Source organism: Hyaena hyaena, unplaced genomic scaffold, assembly GCF_003009895.1.
Source record: "Hyaena hyaena isolate Hyena2069 unplaced genomic scaffold, ASM300989v1 scaffold_589, whole genome shotgun sequence".
NCBI classification, from domain to species: Eukaryota; Metazoa; Chordata; class Mammalia; order Carnivora; family Hyaenidae; genus Hyaena; species Hyaena hyaena.
Genome location: NW_024081220.1, coordinates 928,981 through 944,666, shown reverse-complemented (window position 1 = coordinate 944,666; position 15,686 = coordinate 928,981). Strand labels below are relative to the sequence as shown.

At 45.7% G+C, this 15,686-nt stretch overlaps 1 protein-coding gene across 5 annotated transcripts in view; it reads left to right on the top strand.

Moving 5' to 3' along the window:
- The first annotated feature begins 11,442 nt into the window (after nt 1-11,442).
- STAT3 (signal transducer and activator of transcription 3) overlaps nt 11,443-15,686 on the top strand; it is a 71,966-nt gene continuing 67,722 nt past the window's right edge. For all 5 annotated transcript variants that reach the window (XM_039256787.1, XM_039256790.1, XM_039256788.1 and 2 more), the window contains exon 1: nt 11,443-11,648. The gene's annotated coding sequence lies outside the window, so the exon portion shown is untranslated. The remainder of the gene's footprint in view (nt 11,649-15,686) is intronic.

The window sequence follows — 15,686 nt, the reverse complement described above, 5'->3', positions numbered from 1 at the left end:
GGAGGGAAAGAGGGAGGCAACTGTTGGTTTAAAGTTATTTATTTATTTATCTATTTAGGTGGAGGGGGGAGGGAGAAAGAGAATCCCAAGTAGGCTCCACACTGTCAGCGCAGAGCACGAAGCTGGGTTTGAACTCACCATCAGTGAGATCAAACCTAAGCTGAAATCAGGAGGCAGATGCTTAACCGACTGAGCCACTCAGGTGCCTCATGGACAATTGGTTTAAACCTGCCTCATTTGCCTGGGTGGGGAGTGGGGTGTTACTATCATCCCTATTTTAGAGAGGAAGAAACACAGAGTGACTCGTCTGAAGTCAAGTACCTGGTAAGTGGCAGAGCTGGGATTATAAAGCAGGCAGCCTGGTTCCACAGTCCAATTTTTAAGAATCTATAACCCTATACTGTCTAGATCCACTTCCCTCATGTCAAGGCATTAGCCCTCCAGACACACACTCAGTTACTCTACCCAGTTTGAGCTTCCTCCCAAATCCACACTTCGAGATCATAGGCCTAGAGGAGGCAGTCTGGGAAGGGGAAAAATCAGAGGCCCTGATTCAGAGGGCTGAATGTCCTAGAGAATGGATTCCAGTGCATGTGACACGTGCCAGTCGTAGTCACACAGCATATTTAATTCTCCCCACTATCTTGGGATGGGCACCTATTTCATCATGCAGCTTCTCTTCCCCCTGAGCAAGTGGCCTGTCCACAAGTTACGGGTTTCCTAGAGCAATGGACTCAAGTCATCATGTGGGTTCTGCCTGCATCAGAATCACCCTAATGAAATTAGTGTCATTTCTGGGGCTCCATCGCAGCCTTCTGTCACTTCCTCAAACAAGCTGAGTCCTTCCTCATGAGCCATGCATTCCCCCTTGACTCCCCTGCCCCCCCGCCCCCAGCAACAAGCACAGCAGAGTCTGGGGCTCTAAATCTCCCAGAAAGGGTTGGCCTCTCACCAAAAGAAATGAAAACTGATGCTGAAAATTCAGAGCCTGGGAGCCAGGAAACTTCCCTCCTGCTGGGAGAGGATCCTTCTTCCTCTGGGATTCGAATGTATAGCTGTGAGAAGCAGGGAATGATGTCAGGAACCCAGCTATGGAGTAATAAGGCCAAGGGAAACCAGAAAAGCCCTGGAATAGTGGGGCCATCATTTGCTTCTCTTACCTGTAATAAAGCACCTGACACACACACACACCCCTTTCCTTCTACAAGCCATGCCCTTCACTGGTCCACCAGCAGAATGACTCTGGTGTACCTTCCTTACCCAGTTTTATTCTGGGCACCACTTTGTTAAGAGCAGTCCTAATTCCCCGGACAGCCACATTTCTGCTGGCCCCTGCTCCAAGGCATTCCTTCTTTACATAACAATGTGGGGCCACAGCTTCCCTGAATCAGAATTTACTCCTTTTCCTCTTCCGTCGAGGCTGAGGGGAGGAGGAGGGCTAGTTTCAGGCACTGATGAGAGTGTCAATTGTCTAGTAATCGAGTTTTATGGAATTCCAAGGTCCCACAGCCACAAAGCATCTTTTTCACCAACCAGTCATGAACTTGCCCACCCATCATTAGCATTATTTCCGTGGGTTAGAAGCAGACAATAAACTAGGGATATTGTCTCTCAAAGGATCCCATCAAATGTGACCCAAGATTAAAGGAAATTCCTGTGCAGCCTCAGATTGAGTTACCAGGTCTCTAAATGGTACCTTAAAAGCCCTTATTCCAAAGAGGTAACTTTCCATTGGGGTCAGAAGGAAACCGCTGCAGTCAGTCTTAGATTGGTCCAGACCCTCCTCTGCTCCCACCTAGAGTATTTGAAATGACTTTAGATTCTCTTTCCAGGGTGTCTGGGTGGCTCAGCTGGTTGATTACCTGAGTCTTGATTTTTGGCTCAGGTCATTATTCCAGGGTGGTGGGATTGAGTCCCTGGTAATGCTCCACTCTGAGAGTGGAGCCTGCTTAAGGTTCTCACTCTCTCTGCCCCCTTCCCTGCTTATGCATGCTCTCTCTGTCTCTCTCTCAAATAATAATATAAAAATAGATTTGGGGTGCTGGGGTGGCTCAGTCGGTTAAGTGTCCAACTTCAGTTCAGGTCATGATCTCACAGTCTGTGAGTTCGAGCCCTGTATCAGGTTCTGTGCTGACAGCTCGGAGCCTGGAACCTGCTTCAGATTCTGTGTCTCCCTCTCTCTCTCTGCCTCTCTCCTACTCTCTCTCTCTCTTTCTCAAAAATAAACATTAGACAAAATTTTTAAAAAATAGATTATCTTTCCAATTCATTCCCCACACTACTGCCAGATATAGAATAAGTAGAGATAGATAAATTCATATTTTCTCCTTTATTTTAGAGAGAGAAAGAGAAGGGGAGAGGGATGAGGGGGGAGAGAGAGAGAGAGAGAGAGAGAGAGAGAGAATCTTATGCAGGCTCCACACACTCAGCACAGAGCCTGATGCCGGGCTCAATTCCATGACCCTGGGATCATGACCTAAACCAAAACCAAGAGTTGGGTACTCAATAAACTGAGCCACCCAGGTGTTCCAAGAAATATAAATATATTTATATATAAATACATACATGTATACATATGTATACATGTATATATGCATATATACTTTTTTTTTAATGTTTATTTTTGAGAGAGAGAGACAGAGCGTGCACCAAGGAGGGACAGAGAGGGAGACAGAATCCAAAGCAGGCTCTGAGCTGTCAGCATGGAGCCCGATGCAGGGAACAGAGACGGAGAGAGAGGGGAAAGAGAGAGAAGCAGGTCTCACCCAAAGCAGGTCTCGAGCTCACCTGATGTGGGACTTAAACTCATGAACCATGAGATCATGATCTGAGCCAAAGTCAGAGGCTTAACAACTGAGCCACCCAGGGGCCCTGTGGGTTTTTTAAAGTTTATTTTTATTTATTTTGAGAGATAGGGAGCAAGCAGGGGATGGGCAGAGAGAGACAGAGACAGAATCCCAAGTAGGCTTTGCACTGTCAGCACAGAGCCCAGTGTGGGGCTCGAACTCACAAATGATGAGATCATGACCTGAGCCAAAACCAGGAGTTGGTTGCTTAACTGACTGAGACACCCAGGCACCCCTCCGCTGTGTTTTTTAAAAATAATAATCAGATTTTCCCCACGTGCTGGCAAAGATGACCATCAGTAACTGTAGGCTTGTGGCTTAACAGCCCAACAACTCTGGTTAAGAGGGTTTCTTTCCAAGTCCTTCCAGCCAGACTCACAGATAGGATGTCCATTGGCCCTGTTAGGTCATAGATCCAAATCAATGTGCTTCTGACCAAATCTAGGTTATGTATCACTTCTAGAACCACGGGATAGAGAGTGAGAAAAGCTGGTTTCCCAAACAAAAATTGGGTTGCTGTTATCAACAGAAAGGGGAGAAGATGATGGGCCGACTAAACAACAGATGTTCTTTCCCAATGATCTGTCTGTGATGCTGTGCTAGGAGCCAAGAAACTAAAAAAAAACAACACATCTAGCTCTTGATTTTAAAAGGTTTGCAATTAGTGGGAAAGGCAGATGTGCAAAAGAGCTCAAAGAGATGACTGTAAGAGAGGTAAAGCAAAATGCAATGGCAGTACACTGGCAAGGGATTAATCCTGCTCGGGGAATATGAGGACATTTAAAGGAGGAAGGTGGCTTCTAAGCTGCTCTCCGAAAAATGGGTAGGATTTCACATATGTTGCTAGAAAGCTGAGACAGTATTTTAGATGATTTTGGTGTCCCCAGAGCCTAACAATGTCTCAAATACAATCACAGTGGTTAATGGTTATTTGGTTGAAAATATAAGAAAAAAGATATTAGGCAAATGGGAGAAAAGGAGCTTACATTGGAAGGCTGCCAGGATATCCCGTGGACTCCAAGGAATCACTGACCACTAAGTTTGGAAGAATAGGCATCAGGGTGTCTCCAGAGACTTCTGAGAGGGAGTTGATGGATAGCCCTCTCTAACATGCTGACATTAATGGAACCCAGCTCGAAGGGCTCCCAGGTTCTATGCCTCTCAGTTTCAAATTCTAGATTCCTGGCAAAGAAAATCTGATTAAGGCAATTAAGATCAGTATTCATCCTGGATTTAATCATCTATGGCCAGGAGGACAGGATCATGTAATATAGATGTGGCTGAAAGGACCCATTTCAGTACATGATTGCAGAGTGGGGAGAGGAGCAAGCCCCAGGAAAGGAGGACTTGTTGAGAGCCACGCAGGACCCAAGAGATACCTATTAACATAGTAGGTACTCAGAAAGTGGCGATTAAGTGAAAGCGGTGATGTGGGACAGGGAAAGTTCTCCAGGCAAAGGGACCAGTGTGCAGAAAGGCAAAGAGGCAGGAAAGCAGAAGGCATAACCAAAGAACAGTTAATAGAATTATGGAATGTTGGAACTAGATGAGGCAACAGATAGAATCATTTTACAGAGGAAGTTGCTGCAGATTCAGGAGATAAAGTAATTTGTCTGCACCTAATAAGACTCAGCACAAAAGAGTTGTCAGAAGAGAGGTATTCCCTGAGGTGCTAGGAATAGATGAGTTTGCCAAGGGATGGGGGGTCGGGGAGAAGAGGATGGAATTTAGAATTAAAGGCAGGAGTGCCTGGATGGCTCAGCTGGTTAAGCGTCCAACTCTTGATTTTGGCTCAGGTCATGATCTCACGGTTCGTGAGTTCGAGCCCTGTGTAGGGCTCCGCACTGACAGCACGGATCCTGCTTGGGATTCTCTCCCTTTCTCTCTGCCCTTCCCATGTGTTCTCTCACTCTCTCTCTCTCTCTTTTAAGTAATAAACAAACTTTAAAAAATTAAAGGCAGAAGTGCCCAACTTTAGGAAGCAAAGTGGACCATGGATGGTCAGAGAGGGAAAAGGACATCTTGTTGGGTATAGGCACTTTCATAAACATTGTCTCAGGTAATTCTGATGGGTATTGGATATCCCTCTGCTCGGAAACCTTCCTGCCCTTTCCTTCCAGGACTGTCTCTGCTGGCTGACCAGGACTCCTGCCCCTGCTCACAACTGCCTTGTCAAGGTGGATATCTGGTCCTTTCTGGGCCAATGAAATCTGTCTGCCAGCAACTTAGAATTGTGAGCCTATAGTCACAGAGACTGAACATTTTCAGCAGGAGTCTCAAGTCCTAACAAAGGAAAGGCGGTGAGATGTTCTACAAAAACTCCCTCTGGTAAGGTTCCTGAAATCACTCTTCCCAAGGCGTGGTTGTTCAACACTTTATTGGAATTTGAGAGCAATCTCCATTTCCTTCTGATAAGTCTCCCAATTTTGTGGTTTTTTATTTTGCTTATTATTACTTAAGATAATAATTGCTAACACATATTGAGGGGTTGCAGTAAGCTGGATGCTGTATTGAATGCTTTGCATGTGACCCCATCTAATCATCATAACAACCTATAAGGGAGATGTTCTTGTAGTTCCTATTTTATTGATGAGGAAACTGAGTCTCAGAGAGGTTAAGCAACAAGCCCAGGGTCACATTGCTGCATAGGTGGGTGGCTGAGCAGCGGACCCTGCCAGGATCTGGTTTTCATCTGCCATGCTGCACAGTTAACTTGGGAGTATCATCCAATCAAAAACATTTTCTTTCATTTATTTTAAAATCATTTTTTTTCTTGAGTAATCTCTACACCCAGTGTGGGGCCCAAACCCACAACCCTGAGATCAAGAGTCACAGGCTCCATCAACTGAGCCAGCCAGGCGCCCCATCAGAAACATTTTAACGCAAACTAACCAAGGTCGGAATTATGTTCTCTATTTGAAGATGTGGGTGCCGAGCCCAGGGCTTTTCTGAGCAGAGGGATATCTGTGTCAAAGCCAGGTTTCAAACCCAGTGTGTCTCACTTCAGCTTTATTAGCTTTCTAGTTAATGCAATGGCTTCTATTAACTGCTGCAACAGTCAAGGGAGCAAAGTATGTCTAGAAGAGAGGAGGGGAAATGGTTGATAGTACCACATTCTACAGCAAAGTTAAATAAAATGACAAAAAGAAGACATTAGCTTTTTTAAAAATTTATTAAAATTTTTTTTAACATTTATTTATTATTGACAGTGAGAGACAGAGCACGAGCAGGGGAGGGGCAGAGCAGGGGAGGGGCAGAGAAAGGGAGACACAGAATCTGAAGCAGGCTCCAGGCTCTGAGCTGTCCGCACACAGCCCGATGCGGGGCTGAAACTCACAAACCGTGAGCTCATGACCTGAGCCGAAGTCGGATGCTTAACCGCCTGAGCCACCCAGGCGCCCCAAGAAGACATTAGCTTTGATGAAGAGGCGATCCTTGGTGGCCCTCAAGTCCTATGGAGAAAGAGGGCAGGAGCCACTTTGCTAGAACAAGTGGGGGTGGGGACACAGGGGACATGATGGGAAAGAGGGGTAACTTGGGGGTCAAGATAGGAAAGAAGGCATATCTTCAGAGATAGAAGTGAAGAATAGGTGGGAAAGGTCAGGAAGGAGAGGAGAATTCATGCAACTCAGAGAGGGCAAGAGTGGGACCAAGAGCACTAACATTTGTTCAATAAGTATTTACTGAGCACCTACTATATGCCCAGCACTGGGGAGGCAAGGGAGAAGCAAACAGGTAAGATCTGTTTTCCTGGAACTGACAGATAAGAGATTGTATACAGATAAATAAAAGGAGGAGTATGATAAGAATTCCACAGGAAATAGGACATAAAGATAGTGATTAACATGCTGGGAGCAACTGTAGGTGGAAGTAGTTAGACAAGCCTTCTCTAAGCAAGTGAGACCAGTAGGGTGAGGAGGAACTAGTTGTGCCAAATCTAGAGAAAGAACATGAATGGCATATGCAAAGGCCCTGAGGTGGGAAATGGACTAGCTGGAATTAAGTGGGCAGGAGGAAGGTTGGTGGGATAGGCAGGGCCTTGACAGGGATAAGAAAAAGCAGAATTCCTTTATCCTAAACCCCATGGGAAGCTACTGAAGGGACAGAAGAACATGAATGATGTTTTAAGCAGCATAGGGAAAGAGCTTAAGTCTTGAAAATATTGAGGAGGGAGGACTGCTCTTCAGACAGGAGGAGAGAGAGAGGCTCTTCTCTCTTATTTGAGTGAGGGGGATTTGAGCAGTCCTGGTGAGCCCTTCTGTTGCTGAGTCCCACGGGGGTCCCATCACACACACAAATGGCCCTGTGCCCCCTTTGGTCCCTGCAGTGAATTGCCACCCAAGATTCTTGTCTAGACCTCTCTTCTTTGCTGTGCCTTCTTCTTGACTTAGAGTTTAACCGTGAATTCCTCCAGGGAAGAGGGAGTAAATAATAAAATTTCTAGAACCCTACGAAGTCTGATCAGTCTCAGATCCTGATCTACCTACAGTTCCTGAGTCTTTCTGAAGAGATCAATGGAACCATATCCTGCCCACCCAACACTATGTAACAAATCACCCCAAAACAATGACAACATTTATTCTGTTCATGAATTTGTAATCTGTGTAAGGCTCAGTAAAGAGGACTCACCTCTGTTTTACTTGGCCTCTGTTGGGGTGGCTTGAAAGATGGGGGGCTAGAATCATCTGGAAGCTGGCTCCACTCATGGCTGCCAGCTGGGCCTCAGCTGGACTGTTGGCCGAACACCTTCGTGTGGCCTCTACACACAGCCTGGCCTTTCTCACAACACTTCCAAGGGCGAGTGTCCTTGGAAGTCAGGTGAAAGCTGTATTGTGTTTTATGGCCTAAACCCAGAAGTCATGCAGCACCATTCCCACTTTGTTCTATTTATTAGAAGTAAGTGACTGAGGGAGTGGAATCAGGCTCTACCTTTAAATGGGAGAAGTATCAAGGAATTTGCAGACATATTTATAGACCACCATACACCTGAATGGGCTGGGGCTGAGACTCTGCCTTTTTTCATTTGTTAGGTAGAGGGTGGGAGCCTCACTTTTCCTCTCCTTCAGACTCTTCCTTGGGGATCCAAGAGGAAGGTTAAGCCTGGGGATATAATCAAAGAAGAGCAGCTATTCAGGCTCTTGAATCAGACACACGTGGATTTGAATCCTGTCTCTGCCATTTACTAGCTCGGTGTTCTTGGGTAAGTCACTTCACCTTGGGTAAGCCTCATATTCTTAATCTGTAAAATCACAGTATCCTCCTCATGGGGTCATTATAAGGATTAAGTGAGTTAATAGATGGGTTACGTAATACATGTTCAGAGTAGTGGCTAGTTCATAGTAAATACTCCGTGGCTAGCTATTGGTGATATGATTATTCAAAATATCTTTATTAATATTTAACTCATGCTTAGATGCTAGATGCTGGAATTATGAAAACAAGCATGAAGGGGTTCAAGCTTCCAGGAACCTACAGCTCAGGGGGGATATGTTTGTTTTGTTTTTGTTTCTGTTTTTAAGAAATCTCTACACTGAACATGGGGTTTGAACCAATGACCTCAAGATCAAGAGTTGCACACTCCACGGACTGAGCCAGCCAGGGGCCCCTGGGATATGTTTTAAGCATGTAAGCAGAGTACAGGCTTTGGAGTCAGCCAGACCTGGTTCTCATTCTGAGTTTGTCCATAGTTTCTAGCTGTGGGACTCTAGACCAGTCTTTCACTTTCTCAGCCATAGTAAAATGAGAATTACAACAGTACCTGCCTCACTGGGTTCTGTTGAGGATCAAATACAATAATCTATGTAAAAAGCTTAGCACAATTCTTGGAACATGGTAATTACTTAATACATGTTAATTATTAATTTTGTGTATCAGGAAGTAGGCTTAATTAATGGAGACATTACAGTCCAAGGTGAAGAATGCTGTACTAAACAGGGAATACAACCTATTAAAGGAGTCCAGGAGAAAAGATTAACTTTGCCAGGAAGAATCTCAGAATGCCCTAAAGAGGTAATGTTGGCATTGGACTTTGAAGAGTTTTCCGGTTGGGAATGAGTAAAGAGAAGGTATTCCGGGAGGAGGGAAGATCTACAAAGGCATGAGGTAACAGAAGATGTTGACATATTTGGAGGAAGGTGATAAATTCAGTGTGAGAGTTCAAAGTGTGTGTTACGGAGGCTGGAAAGAAAGTTCAGGTCAAAGCTTCGGCTTATGTGGCCATCTGTAAGCTGGGGGGATTCTCCACAGTGTGGAGAAAAGCCAGCGGCTGGGCTGGGGAGAGGTTTTATAGGTGGAAAAGATAAGCTTCAGGGTAGATTTTATGTATGCATGTGGTAGAGGGCAATGAGGGAAACAAAGATCATCTGCTGAGGAGTCAGGGGAAGAGGCCAGGGTTCGAGTAGGTGGAACAAAGCTATAGAATGAGGAGTCCAAAAACCTGGCTCTAAACCCACCTGGTATACCTCTGAGTATCTCTGTGATCTTGAGAACATCACACTATTTTGTCCTTAGTTTCCTGTTAGTAAATAATATGGCTGCTTCTATCTGCTACACATAATTATTGTGAAAAAGAAAAGTAATGAGTCTGTAGGTGCTTTGTAAGCAGAGAATAATGCAACAAATATCAGACCCTATGTTGTTAGAGAGGCAGTCAACTGCATGGAATAGCATAGCTAAAGCAGAATTTAGGTGAGATGGAAGGTGAGGGTATCTGTTCTGTGGTGAAATAAACATAGTGATCAATAACACAGACAAACACACACATCAGATAAATTCAGTAATTTCCACACTAGGCTGCGCCTGCAGGAGGGCAGTGGGTAACTCAGTTCTACCACCAGCGACTTTACCACTTGTGCTTGTATGTGCTCTTACCTCTCACTTGGATTATTTAAGGTGGTCCTAAGATCCAAATCTGAGGTCTCTGGCTGGGCTTCAGGTTTCTGGGCAACCATCAGAATTTGTGGGTAAAAGTCATGCTGTATATTTTTTGGGGCTAGAATCCATAGTCTCCAGCAGACTCTCAGAAGGCTCTGTAATGCTCCCCCCCTCCCCCCACCCAAAGGTTGAGTCATTGATTTTGCTCGCCAGAAATTAAATAGACATCCTTGGGGTGAAGCCCTGGTAGCAGAAGGCAACAGATGTTTATTTTTAATTTTTGAATTTTCTGATCTGATTTTTTTGAACCATGAACATGTTTCATTAAAACATGAAAAGTTTCACTGAAAAAGACTCATCAGGGGTTATCGTATCTGGATGGTGTCACAACCATCTTTTATCTTGAAACCTCCTTGCATTAAACAAACACAATATACACAAATATTTATAGCTGTGATTTTTAAAAACCCTGATGGGGTGCCTGGGTTGTTCAGGGGATTAAGCACCTACTTCAGCTCAGGTCATGATCTCACAGTTGGTGAGTTCAAGCCTCCAGTCCAGTTCAGTGCTGACAGCTCACAGCTTGGAGCCTACTTCAGATTCTGTGTCTCCTTCTCTTTCTGCCCCTTCTTTGCTGGCACTGTATCTCTCTCTCTCAAAAATAAATGAACATTAAAAACATTTTTTAAAAGAAAAAACCCTGATATTGTCAGCGCGTGCGTGCGTGCACACACACACACACGCGCGCGCGCGCGCACACATACACACAGAGACACCCCATTCCATTATGCAAAGTACATCCCCTATTTTGTAAGGTAAAATGTCTACATTTCCTATAAGCTGCTGGCTTCAAGGCAGTCAAACTTGGACTTGAAATAGACGGGACGAAAAAGAAAAAGACAGACAATTTCAAGTATTTCAGCTCAGAACCATAAAAATAATGTGTATATATGCACTGCCGTCTGCCTTCTTGTGAACCCGCCAATGTGCGAGCCGTTGGCGTTTGATGCTTGAAGCGGTGGAACGGAGGACAGGGTTAAATCCACTACCCTCTCCCCACGCACTCTAGTAATTACTCTATTTCCACGTCATGTTTCCGGGTGTGTGTGTCCCGACTCACGCAGAAACTGAAGTTCAAAGCAGGCGGGAGTCACCCATGTTCTTTTTGTCGTCCCCAGAAACCCAGTTCAGGCGTTGGGCCCCCTGAGGATCTGGCGATACCTGGGGATTGTCTAACTGGTTGATTCCCACGTGGTAAGTGGCTCACAAACTCGCCCCCACGTGGAGGAAAGAGCTGGGAAAAGGGAGAGCAGGCAAAAGAGAGCCGCATCAGGGGCATTTAAAGTGTCCTGACGTCACGCATTGCCAGGAACTCAGCTGAGTTTTCAGCAGGACATTCCGGTCATTTTCCCTCCCTCCCCCCGGGTTTCTGTGCCCAAGGCCGCGGCTCCCTCTCTACTGTGGCGGAGGGAGGAGCACTAACCGCTCGGAACAGCCAGCACTGGGGCGTTCCCAGTCTACTCTTGGCTCCGCCCTTCCCCCACAGAGGCTCTCTTCATTGGCCAGTGGGTGGGGCTTCGGGTGTACAGTACTTGCACGAGTGCCTCTGAGTGGCTAGGAAAACTGGCCGTCTCATGAATTATGCAGAAGCGGCGTGTCTGTGCCAGGCTGGGACTAGGCGGGGATTGGCTGGAGGGGCTGTAATTCAGCGGTTTCCGGAGCTGCGGCGGCGTAGACGGGGAGGGGGAGTTTGGGGTTCCGACGTCGCCGCGGAGCAAGCAAGCCCGAACCGGATCCTTGACGAGCACCCCTGCTCGGCGCTGTCTCTCCCCTTCTGCCAGGAGAGGCCCCGTGGCCTGAAGGAGCCCCGCGACCCGTATTCCGGCGCAAGCGTAGCCCCGGCCTATCGGGCCTGAGCCCGAGAAACAGGTGAAGGGGGTGAAGGGTGGGGCCGCCCCCCCTCCGACGGCCCCCAGGCCTGGGGATCCCGGGAGGCACCGGAGGGCCCGGGAGCCTCTGCAGTGTTTGGGGGAGTTGTGGATGGGAACTTCAGTGGGGCAGGGGAAATACGTGGAGATTCGAGGGTCGTTCTGAAGGGACAACTCCCGGGATGACAGGAGCGGGCCTCTGAAAAGACAGAGGGCGCTGGGAGGAAGTTTCGTTCTTTGGAGAAAGGACTGACGCCGAGGAAGAGAGAATGGATTCGAGGGGAGAACAGTGGGGCGAGGGCACTCTAGGGTGGGGGTGGCAGGAGTGAGGGACAGCCCCCAGACTTCCTGCTCCCTGGGACTCTGGGGACGTTCCGGCCACAGGAGCAACTGTCACGCCGGCAGAGATCACTGGCGGGGGTTGGGGGTGTTGGAAAGAGCTTTCACTCCGCTCCCAGGCGCGCGGCGGCTCCCAGCTGAGCCAATTCCTCGGCCTTGCCCTGTTCCCTCTCCTCTAGGAGCCAGCTGTGCCCCTCTAGAGGTACGAATAGGTGTCTTCCCCCACTATGGCCTCACTGGCTGTGGGTAGGATTATTGCATAAGAATCAAGTTTCCTGTAGGGAAATTGACAGTCTTGTACTCTTTTTAAATTCCCTCCCGTCTTTTTTTCTAGGTTAAACCCTGCTTCCCTTCTCCCCTTCTAAAAACAAAGCAAGGCCCCCATCAAGCCAGTTCTAGAAAGAAATAAACCTCTTTTCCTTCTTGACATTGTTCTTTTATAAACACCTGGTAAACTTGGCCAGAAGATAAATAATCGAGCCCTTGCGTTTACTGGATTGTGGTGTTGCTTAATTGCATAGGACAGAATGAACCAATCGAGAGTGGGAGTTTTCTGTCTTAGAGCCAAGATCTTGGGTAAACGCAGAGGGAAACAAAGACAGGCTGGACTTGGCAAAGCCACGTGTGCAAACTTTACCTGTGATTGGGAGGTGTGGTTGGGCTTAAGTTAGCAAAATTCAAACCCTCATCCAAGTTGCTTTTTCCATGGTTAGTGCACATCTCATGTGTTGTATCAAGTGGGTGTGTGGTAGTGACACACTTTTTTTTTTTTAATTAAAAATGTGCATAATGTGTACCTGCTGGTTTTTATCGTGTGTGCATCTACAGGCTATATTTTGGGTACGGGATATAACTTTTTAGCTGGCTGTGCTAGTAAACCATTGGTTTGAATAAATCAGAACTATAAATCATCTCAATCTTTTATATGTGGATTAGACTGTGTTATGACTTCATTCAGCCAAGTTTCTGTTTTATTTTATATTAAATATGTCTGTGTTCCCTGCATCAACACATTTCTTTCCTTGTTACATGTGCCAGACTGGAATACTAGCAGAATTTTTGCTCAGGCATTTGCATAGTGGGATGGGAGAAAGAAGTCTGGAACACGAACACACACACACACACACACACACACACACACAAATGTAGACATTGGAGGGTTGATCTTAAAGTCACTGTATATGTTAGTATATCTGCCACAGAGAACCACCAGTAAATTCATGAATCTTCTATTTCTGTATATAGTACTTTTGGGAAGAATATTTAGAAGTATCCACAGCTGTGACTTTCCGTACAAAGGGTGGGTCATTCACATGACATTAACCTCATTTTATACATAAGGAAACTGAGGCTAAAGGAATAAGGTGCTTGCCCAAGGCAGCAGAGTGCCAAAGAGGTAGAACTTGTCCTTCAGTATATTTTGTATTATTTTGGACTATCTATGTTAAGTATTAGGTCTTTTATATATATACACACACCCCTATATTTATTGCAGCATTATTTATAATAGCCAACATATGGGAAGCAGCCCAAGTGTCCATTGACAGATGAACTGACAAGATGTGTCATAGATGAATACAATGGAATATTACTCAGCCATAAAAGAGAAAGCATTAGGTCTTGATTGACAGTGGGTATAGGCCCTGCTGGGAAAAGGGTCCCTGAAATGCTAACATACATCTGGACAGCGAAGTACCACCAATAGGCTATAAGACTCCAAGGGAGAAAGCCAACAAACAGGTGAAAAAAGAAATACAAGTAGGGTTTGTTTCCATCTGCTGCATCTGACTTGGGAGGTAACTAACTTTTTAGTTAGCATAATTATCATCAGAATTTAACTGTCTGCTAATGGAAAGAGATACTTATTTAAAATAAGGCAAGTTTGTAGGTAAAGGATAGAGGTGACCTAAAATGACATTTGACCCGGAGTGCCTTCTGGCTTGATCAGTGATCATTTGTGTCTCCAGAAAGTTGCTTTCTCCCCTCCTCCCCGCCCCACCTCTGCTTGTCTTGACTTTCAGATATGAGATGGAGCAGAGGACTACATTTCAGATGCTGAGTCTATAGCACCTTTTTACCTTATGGTTTCCTCAGAAGTGGTGTACAGATTCAACAGATATTTACTTTTTGCCACTTAAAGTTACTATAGAGAATCAGAGGCTTTGTTCACAGAACTTGCAGTCCACTGAGGGGATTTGATAAATGCTTTATCCCAACAGTGTAACATGTCCTCAAAGAGCTGATGAGACATTAAGCCTGGGCTGTCCAACAAGGCACTATTATATATTTAAAAAAAATAAATAGCACAGCTATAGAACCTTTCCAGTATCTTGGAAAGTTCTATTGGACAGGGCTGCATTAAGTGCTACATGCCTTCAGAGGAAGGAAAGATTATGTGGCCTGGAGTGGTCTGGGAAGTCTTCTTACCCAAGGAGAGATTTGATCTGGGTCCCAAATAATGGTTGGAATTTGATAGGGTTAAAGAATTTAAGGTGAGGAGGTATGGTGATAGAGCACCAACAAAATCCTGTCCGATTAATAAGGTAAGTAGGGGAGGAGTGTCTACTTACCAGAGGCCTTGAATGCCAGAGCATGGAATTTGTTTTTGTCCTTTTAAAGATTTTTGAGGCCAAGTATTGGTGTTTAATTGTGGAGTGCCTACTATGTGTCAGGCACATGCCTGGCACTGGTTAATTTGTACAAAGTAAATCAGCACACGTGGCCTCTGCCCTGGGGGAGTTGTTATTGGGCTTGACCATATAAATTGGGCCAACGCCCACAGGGAGGTGTCCTGACTTACAGATTCGTGCACTTCAGTGCGGAAGTGTCTTTTAGCATTTTTAATTGGCTGCAAATGACCACTCACAGTTTATGTCTTCCGTATCTACTCTACAATTTTACTATAACTTTTGGGTCATTCATAAAAACCACAAGAAGAACTCTTGAGGGACATCCCCAGATCTTGAAGAAGTCCTGGTGTCCTGGAGCAGCCCTGGTGAGGCCCCACAGGATGACATTGCTGGGATGTTTCAGTCTTTGTTGGTTATGATGAAAAGAATGAATCTCATGGTTACACGTTTGTCACTAGGAATCTTGGCTTGCTAGGGTGCACTTTAGTCAGGATGGCCAGATGGGACGGTGGTGGTCAGCTGTTGGAAATGTCTCTAGTTTTGTTTTGTTTTTTTTAAATTTTTTAAATGTTTTATTTACTTCTTAGAGAGAGAGAGAGAGGCAGCGTGAGCAGGGGAGGGTCAGAGAGAGGGAGACACAGAATCTGAAGCAGGCTCCAGGCTCTGAGCTGGCTGTCAGCACAGAGCCCGACGTGGGGCTTGAACCCACAAACCGTGAGATCATGACCTGAGCAGAAGTCGGACGCTTAACCAACTGAGCCACCCAGGCACCCGGAAATGTCTCTGGTTTTTAAAAGGAACAGCATATGGAAGAATGAATTTCTGTTCTGCTCAGTTCTCATTTATCATGTTAGGATGATGGCAAATCTTAAGGTCAGATTGACAGATGGTTTGTTCTGCTTCGTTTTAATTCATTACTTTATTATCGGTGAGTATTTTATATTGAGAGCCACTTATGGTGCTAGGGGGGATCCAAGGGTCATGAAATCCGGTTTTCACAGAACTGGAGGTGTTGTGCAGACCAGTGTGTGTGGACTCAGGGCAGGGGAGATGACAGGATAATGGTTCAA